Source organism: Arachis ipaensis, chromosome B5 (assembly GCF_059453495.1).
Source record: "Arachis ipaensis isolate K30076 ecotype BB chromosome B5, ASM5945349v1, whole genome shotgun sequence".
NCBI lineage: Eukaryota > Viridiplantae > Streptophyta > Magnoliopsida > Fabales > Fabaceae > Arachis > Arachis ipaensis.
Window position 1 is genome coordinate 34,636,604 of NC_142440.1, and position 9,051 is coordinate 34,645,654.

General features: G+C 35.8%; 1 non-coding gene across 1 annotated transcript; it reads right to left on the minus strand.

Annotated features, from left to right (window-relative positions):
* Positions 1-7,664: 7,664 nt before the first annotated feature.
* LOC148563821 (small nucleolar RNA R71) lies at positions 7,665-7,772 on the minus strand. Its single transcript, XR_015883939.1, has one exon. It is a non-coding gene; the product is annotated as a small nucleolar RNA R71 (small nucleolar RNA).
* Positions 7,773-9,051: the final 1,279 nt, after the last annotated feature.

Here is a 9,051-nt window from a genome sequence, read left to right on the forward strand (position 1 = left end):
TTGCGTTGGAAAGCTAACATCCGAGGCTTCAAAATGATATGCAATTTGTCATAGTTGCCTTGCAGTTAGGTGACGCGTACGCGTAGATGATGTGTACGCGTGACCGGGAATTGTTCAGCGATGCGTACGCATGACGAGCCGTCACGTGCTGCAGATATCAGAAGTTGCTGGGGCCAATTTCTGGGCTATTTTTGGCCCAGTTTCAAGCCTGAAAATGAAGCTTAGAGGCTGCAGAGTGGGTAGAATGGGGGGAATGAATCATTCACTTTCATTATTGACATTAGTTAGGTTTAGATGTAGTTTTCTAGAGAGAGAGGCTCTCTCCTCTCTCTAGGTTTTAGGATTTTTAGGTTTATCTCTTCTCAATTTCAGATTTCTCCCTTAGTTTAATTTAAGTTTCTTCTACTTTTATTAGTTCTATTGCTTTAGTTTATCAATTTCTCTCGTTGATTTATTTATGTTGCCAATTTATTTTATGAATTCCTTTTGTTTCCTTTACTACATATTAATGCAATTCATGTTTCATGTTTCTTATTGTTCAATTGCCTTGCTATTGTTATTCCTTTGGAATTGTTAGTCTTAGATTTTACATTCTCTCATTACTTTTCTATACTTTTATTTTGTTCCTTCCAAGTGTTTGATAAAATGCTTGGGAGGATTTAAAATTAGATTTTTATGTTCTTAACTTGGATTGATCAATTAGAGACTCTTGAGTTATCAAAACTCTTTGTTTGATTGGTAATTAAAAATTGCTAGTTGGCTTAGGCTTCACTAAATCTAATCTTCAATTAGAACTTGTGAACTTAAGTTGATTTTGCTCACTTGACTTTCCTTCATTGTTAGAGGTTAACTAAGTGAAAGCAAAGGCCAATTACCATCACAATTGATGATGATAATGAGGATAGGAATTCCAATTCTCAATCCTTTCTAGGACTTTTCTTAGTTGTTAGTTTATTTTCTTGTTATTTACATTCCTTGCTTATTAAACTCAAAATCCAAAAAGATACAATCTCATAACCAATAATAAACTACACTTCTGTGCAATTCCTTGAGAGACGACCCGAGGTTTGAATACTTCGGTTAATTTTATTGGGTTTGCTTAAGTGACAAACAATTTAAATATTGATTGATGTTTAATTGTCGGTTTAGAACTATACTTGCAATGCGATTATTTTTGTGAAAATCCTTACCGATGATTTTCCTCCCATCAACGACGCAACAATATCAGTCTCCCTACCCCGGAAGAAGGAAAGCTCACACCTAACTGGGAAGGCCCCTACTGGATCAAGTCCGTAATCGAAAAGATATCCTACAAGCTCGAACGACTCGACTGGATCGAGTTACCGTGGTCATAGATCGCGGTGAACATACGACGCTATTACACATAAGAATTCACCACCGAGCTAACACCCTTAGCAAGATTAAGGTCATTTTTGCTATTTTTTGAACCTTCCTTTGTCTTTTATTTTTTATTTTCTATTTTGTCGTTTGTTGTTTCTTTGTCGTTTTCTCGGGCACTCTTTCTTACCCACAACGGGAGGTTTTTACGAGGCCTAGCCTTTAATAAAAATCATTCCTACATTTTCTTTTCAAAGACATCTTTTCTCGCATTCTTACCAAACCGACGACACGAACAACACAAAAACATGGCTACCCTCGGGGTCTGATCACCCCTAAGGCCAAATGATAATGAGGATTTACACCGGTTTAGAATTTAACCAATTAATTTCGTTGTGAGCATAGTCCAAACTGATAATCGATCCTCAAATCAAAGTTTTAAAAGATTGGTTTTGTCACATGTACAAACTCCAATGAAAATTAACCGAAATATTCAAACCTCGGGTCGTCTCACAAGAAATTGCAATGAAGTGCTCAATTATTGGCTATGAAGAACAAAGGGGGTTTGATTTGGATTTGACAAGAAAATATAGAAACAAGAAAGTAAATGAACAATTAACTAATAAAATAAAGGAAAAGAACTCTTGGCTAAGACATGGGAAATTGAAATCACCATCCTTGTCTACAATCCATATATTGACAATTATGAGGGACCAACCCATTAAGTTTACATCTAAGCTTTAAGTACGTACAATATCTACTCCTAAGCTTGAAGTACGTCAAATAGGATCGATCAACATCAACCCATAAGTCCTAACCTACCTTACTAAGTAGCTTAGTAGTGGGTTAGCATCAATGGGTATCAAATTGACCACCAAGGGTTCTCAAATCACCAATTCATTGAGACCCAATGACTTAAGGTCACTCAATTCCCTTAGCCTAGGCCAAGAGTAAAGAAAACTACTTTAAAACTAGAGAAAACATTTTATCAAACACCTAGAGTGCAATAAAAGTAAACATCATAAAATGCAAGAATCAATAAAAGCTATAACTAACACAAACAAGAAATCAACAATAACAATGAAGATAAATATTAAGGAGACATAGAAACATAAAATTGCATCAAAAGGAAAATGAAATCACAAGAGTGTATGAACATAAAAACAACAAAATAAAAGAAATTAACAACAAGAACTGGAAGAGGAAAGATGTAATAACAAGGAATCAAAAGGGAAAACTAAATCAAAACAAGAGCTAAAAGTTGGATCTAAGAAAATTAAACCTAAACTACCCTAAATTCTAGAGAGATGGGAGAGCTTCTCTATCTAGAATTCTAACCTACAACATGATGTAAACTACACTAATGACTTCTCCCACCTATTCCCTTGAAATCCTTGGGTTCAAAAGCATCAGAAATGAGTTGGATTTAGTCCTCCTTTAGCTCAGAAATCGCCCCCAGCGTTTTGCCTTTAGTGAGGTCACGTACCGCTTGTCACGCGTACGCATGGGTGACGTGTGCGCGTCGCTGGCGAATCTCCTTCTCACGCGTATGCTTGGGTGATGCGTGCGCGTTGCTGGTGAATCTCCTTCTCACGCGCACGCGTGGGTGACACGTGCGCGTGGCCTTGAGTTTAGCAAAGCCTCATTTCTTCATGAATTCTCCATTTTTGCATGCTTTTTCTTCATTCCTTCAGTCCAATCTTTGCCTTTTAAATCTGAAATCACTTAACAAACATATCAAGGCATCAAATGGAATTAAAGTGAATTAAAATTATCTATTTTAAGCAAGGTTGCAAGAACCGGACCAGTCAATGAACCGGTAAGACAACTGGTTCACTGGTTCAATGGTCCGACCGGGGTTCAACCGGGGTTCAACCGGTTTAATTAAATATTAAATAAAATTATTAAAAATTAATGTATGTAATGCTTGATCACTATCTAGTTGTTCTATCTTCAAAAATAAAAATTTCTAATTAGTAATAACTACAAGTTACAAACACAAATTTACACAAATTAAATTCAGTTACAGCCAATGACTAAATATTGATTGTTGAATAGATTTACAGAATTTCTAATCACATCAAGAAGCAAACAATACATGCAGCACCAAAAATTCAAAACAGAAAATTATCAATTACATTCGACATCAAAAGTTCAGAAAACAAATTCAGAAGTCATAATCCAAACAATTAGACAATTAAATCAACAATTAACAAAGGGAAAGAGAGGGCTAATTGATGAGCAGATAATTTATACGCTTTTTGGCATTGCTTTTAGTATGTTTTTAGTAGAATCTAGTTACTTTTAGGGATGTTTTTATTAGTTTTTATGTTAAATTCACATTTCTGGACTTTACTATGAGTTTGTGTATTTTTCTGTGATTTCAGGTATTTTCTGGCTGAAATTAAGGGACTTGAGCAAAAATCAGATTCAGAGGTTGAAGAAGGACTGCTGATACTGTTGGATTCTGACCTCCATGCACTCAAAGTGAATTTTCTGGAGCTACAGAACTCAAAATGGCGCGCTTCCAATTGCGTTGGAAAGTAGACATCCAGGGCTTTCCAGCAATATATAATAGTCCATACTTTGGCCGCGTTTAGATGACGCAAAAGGGTGTTGAACGCCAGTTCTACGCTGCTGTCTGGAGTTAAACGCCAGAAACACGTCACAAACCAGAGTTGAACGCCAAAAACACGTTACAACTTGGAGTTCAACTCCAGAAAGAGCCTCTGCACGTGTAACATTCAAGCTCAGCCCAAGCACACACCAAGTGGGCCCCGGAAGTGGATTTATGCATCAATTACTTACTTCTGTAAACCCTAGTAACTAGTTTAGTATAAATAGGACTTTTTACTATTGTATTAGACATCTTATGATTTTTAGTTCATCTTAGGATCATATTGATCACGTTTGGGGGCTGGCCATTCGGCCATGCCTGGACCTTCATCACTTATGTATTTTCAAACGGTAGAATTTCTGCACTCCATAGATTAAGGTGTGGAGCTCTGCTGTTCCTCAAAGATTAATGCAAAGTACTACTGTTTTTCTATTCAACTCAACTTATTCCACTTCTAAGATATTCATTCGCACTTCAATATGAATGTGATGAACGTGACAATCATCATCATTCCCCCACGAACGCGTGCCTGACAACCACTTCCGTTCCACCTTAGATTGAATGAGTATCTCTTGGATCTCTTAATCAGAATCTTCGTGGTATAAGCTAGATTGATGGCGGCATTCATGAGAGTCCGGAAAGTTTAAACCTTGTCTGTGGTATTCCGAGTAGGACTCTGGGATTGAATGACTGTGACGAACTTCAAACTCGCGAGTGCTGGGCGTAGTGACAGACGCAAAAGGAGGGTGAATCCTATTCCAGTATGATCGAGAACCTCAGATGATTAGCCGTGCTGTGACAGAGCATTTGGACCATTTTCACAAGAGGATAGGATGCAGCCATTGACCACGGTGATGCCTCCAGATGATTAGTCATGCAGTGACAGCGCATCGGACCATTTTCACAGAGAGGATAAAAAGTAGCCATTGACAATGGTGATGTCCTTACATAAAGCTAGCCATGGAAAGGAGTAAGACTGATTGGATGAAGACAGCAGGAAAGTAGAGGTTCAGAGGAACGAACGCATTTCCGTACACTTTTCTGAAATTCTCACCAATGATATACATAAGTATTTCTATCTTTATTTTCTGTCTATTTATTATTTATTTTCGAAAACTCCATAACTATTTGATATCCGCCTGACTGAGATTTACAAGGTGACCATAGCTTGCTCCAAGCCGACAATCTCGGTGGGATCGACCCTTACTCACGTAAGGTTTATTACTTGGACGACCCAGTGCACTTGCTGGTTAGTTGTATCGAGATTGTGAATGAAAAACGATTTATTAAGACGTGCATACAGAGTTTTTGGCGCCGTTGCCGGGGATTGTTCGAGTTTGAACAACTGACGGTTCATCTTGTTGCTCAGATTAGGTAATTTTCTTCTTATTTTATTTTCAAAAAGTTTTCAAAAATTTTTCAAAAAATTTTTTTTCCTCTTTTTCTTTTTTTTTTCCAAAATAAATGTTTTCAAAAAAAATAAATAAATAAAAATATTTTTTTCTTCAGAATCTTTAAGAATGAATTCTAGTGTTTCATGAAGCATGTTAAAGCCTGGCTGGCTGTAAAGCCAGGTCTAATTCTTTTGGATAGGGGCTTCCAACCATTAGCATAGAGGCAAGTTAATTTGATAATTAATGAGCAGTATATCTGAGTTACATTGTAAAGCTTGGTTGGCTATTAAGCCATGCCTAACCCTCAGATTGGAGCTTTAGACTAAGAGTACAAGATTCCTGGAATTCATATTAAAAATTTTGGAATCCTTATTTTTCTTTTGCACAAATAATTTTCAAAAAAATCCAAAAAATTAATAAAATCATAAAAATAAAAAATATTTTGAGTTTCTTGTTTGAGTCTTGAGTCAATTTTTAAGTTTGGTGTCAATTGCATACTCATCTTGCATTTTTCGAAAATTGCATTCATGCATTGCATTCATCATGATCTTCAAGTTGTTCTTGATAAAACCTTCTTGATTGATCTTCATATTATATTGTTTTGTGTTGTATGGTGTTTTTCATATGCATTCTTGAATTCTTAGTGTCTAAGCATTAAAGATTTCTAAGTTTGGTGTCTTGCATATTTTCTTTGCATAAAAAATTTTTCAAAAATAAGTTCTTGGTGTTCATCTTGATCTTCAAAGTGTTCTTGGTGTTCATCTTGACATTCATAATGTTCTTGCATTCATCACATGTTTTGATCTAAAATTTTCATGCATTGCATCATTTTCATGTTTTTCTCTCTCATCATTAAAAATTAAAAAAAAAAACAAAAAATAAAAAATATATCTTCCCCTTTTTCACTCATAAATTTCGAAAATTAGATTTGACTTTTTCAAAAATCAAATCTTTTTCATTTTTCTTAGTTATTTTCGAAAATTTTAAAAATATTTTTCAAAAATATTTCTTATCTTTATCTCCTAATTTTCGAAAATAACATCATCAATTAATGTTTTGATTCAAAAATTTCAAGTTTGTTACTTGCTTGCTAAGAAAGATTCAAACTTTAAGTTCTAGAATCATATCTTGTGATTTCTTGTGAATCAAGTCATTAATTGTGATTTTAAAAATAAAATCTTTTTCAAAACTAATTTCAATCATATCTTTTCAAAAATATCTTTCTATCTTATCTTTTTCAAAATCATATCTTTTCCATCATATCTTTTTAAAAATCTTATCTTTTTCAAAAATTTGATTTTAAAATATCCCTTCTAACTTCTTATCTTCTTATCTTTTCAAAATTGATTTTCAAAATTTGTTTCAACTAACTAACTAACTTTTTGTTTGTTTCTTATCTTTTTCAAAACTACCTAACTAACCCTCTCTCTCTAATTTTCAAAAATATCTCCCTTTTTTTTTCAAAAATTCTTTTTAATTAACTAATTGTTTCAAATTTTAATTTTAATATTTCTTCTTTTAATTTTCGAAAATCACTAACCATTTTTCAAAAATAATTTTCGAAAATCCTTCTCTCTCATCTCCTTCTATTTATTTATTCATCTACTAACATCTCTTCCTCACTCACCAAAAATCCGAACCCCCTCTCTCTCTCTCTGAGTTTAGATTTTCTCTTCTTCTTTTCTTCTACTCTTCTTTTCTTACACTCACCTAAGGGAACCTCTACACCTGGGCAAAAAGGATCCCTATTATTATTATTTTTCTGTTCCCTTCTCTTTCATATGAACAAGAGCAAGGACAAGAATATTCTTGTTGAAGCAGATCCAGAACCTGAAAGGACTCTGAAGAGGAAACTAAGAGAAGCTAAATTACAACAATCCAGCAAGCACCTTTCAGAAATTTTCGAACAAGAAGAGGAGATGGCAGCCGAAAATAATAATAATGTAAGGAGGATGCTTGGTGACTTTACTGCACCTAATTCTAATTTACATGGAAGAAGCATCTCCATCCCTACCATTGGAGCAAACAATTTTGAGCTGAAACCTCAATTAGTTTCTCTGATGCAGCAGAACTGCAAGTTTCATGGACTTCCATCTGAAGATCCTTTTCAGTTCTTAACTGAATTTTTGCAGATCTGTGATACTGTTAAGATTAATGGAGTAGATCCTGAAGTCTACAGGCTCATGCTTTTCCCTTTTGCTGTAAGAGACAGAGCTAGAGTGTGGTTGGACTCTCAACCCAAAGATAGCCTGAACTCTTGGGATAAGCTGGTCACGGCTTTCTTAGCCAAGTTCTTTCCTCCTCAAAAGTTGAGCAAGCTTAGAGTAGATGTTCAAACCTTCAGACAGAAAGAAGGTGAATCCCTCTATGAAGCTTGGGAGAGATACAAGCAACTGACCAAAAAGTGTCCTTCTGACATGCTTTCAGAATGGACCATCCTGGATATATTCTATGATGGTCTATCTGAATTAGCTAAGATGTCATTGGATACTTCTGTAGGTGGATCCATTTACCTAAAGAAAATGCCTGTAGAAGCTCAAGAACTCATTGACATGGTTGCTAATAACCAGTTCATGTACACTTCTGAAAGGAATCCTGTGAATAATGGGACGCCTATGAAGAAGGGAGTTCTTGAAATTGATACTCTGAATGCTATATTGGCTCAGAATAAAATATTGACTCAGCAAGTCAATATGATTTCTCAGAGTCTGAATGGAATGCATGCTGCATCCAACAGTACTCAAGAGGCATCTTCTGAAGAAAAAGCTTATGATCCTGAAAAACCCTGCAATAGCAGAGGTGAATTATATGGGTGAACCTTATGGAAACACCTATAACCCCTCATGGAGAAATCATCCAAATCTCTCATGGAAGGATCAAAAGCCTCAACAAGGCTTTAATAATGGTGGAAGAAATAGGTTTAACAATAGTAAACCTTTTCCATCATCCACTCCGCAACAAACAAAGAACTCTGAACAAAATACCTCTAATTTAGCAAACTTAGTCTCTAATCTATCTAAGGCCACTGTGAGTTTCATGAATGAAACAAGGTCCTCCATTAGAAATTTGGAAGCACAAGTGGGCCAGCTGAGTAAAAGGATCACTGAAATCCCTCCTAGTACTCTCCCAAGCAATACAGAAGAAAATCCAAAAGGAGAGTGCAAGGCCATTGAATTGATCACCATGGCCGAACCTGTAAGGGAGGGAGAGGACATGAATCCCAAGGAGGAAGACCTCCTGGGACGTTCAGTGATTAATAAGGAGTTTTCCTCTGAGAAACCAAAGGAATCTGAGACTTATCTAGAGACCATAGAGATTCCATTGAACCTCCTTATGCCATTCATGAGCTCTGAAGAGTACTCTTCTTCTGAAGAGAATGAGGATGTTACTAAGGAGCAAGTTACCAAGTACCTTGGTGCAATCATGAAGCTGAATGCCAAATTATTTGGTATTGAGATTTGGGAAGATGAACCTCCCTTGTTCACCAATGAACTAAGTGATCTGGATCAACTGACATTGCCTCAGAAGAAACAGGATCCTGGAAAGTTCCTAATACCTTGTATCATAGGCACCATGATCTTTGAAAAGGCTCTGTGTGACCTTGGTTCAGGGATAAACCTCATACCCCTCTCTGTAATAGAGAAACTGGGAATCTTTGGGGTGCAAGCTGCTAAAATCTCATTAGAGATGGCAGATAATTCA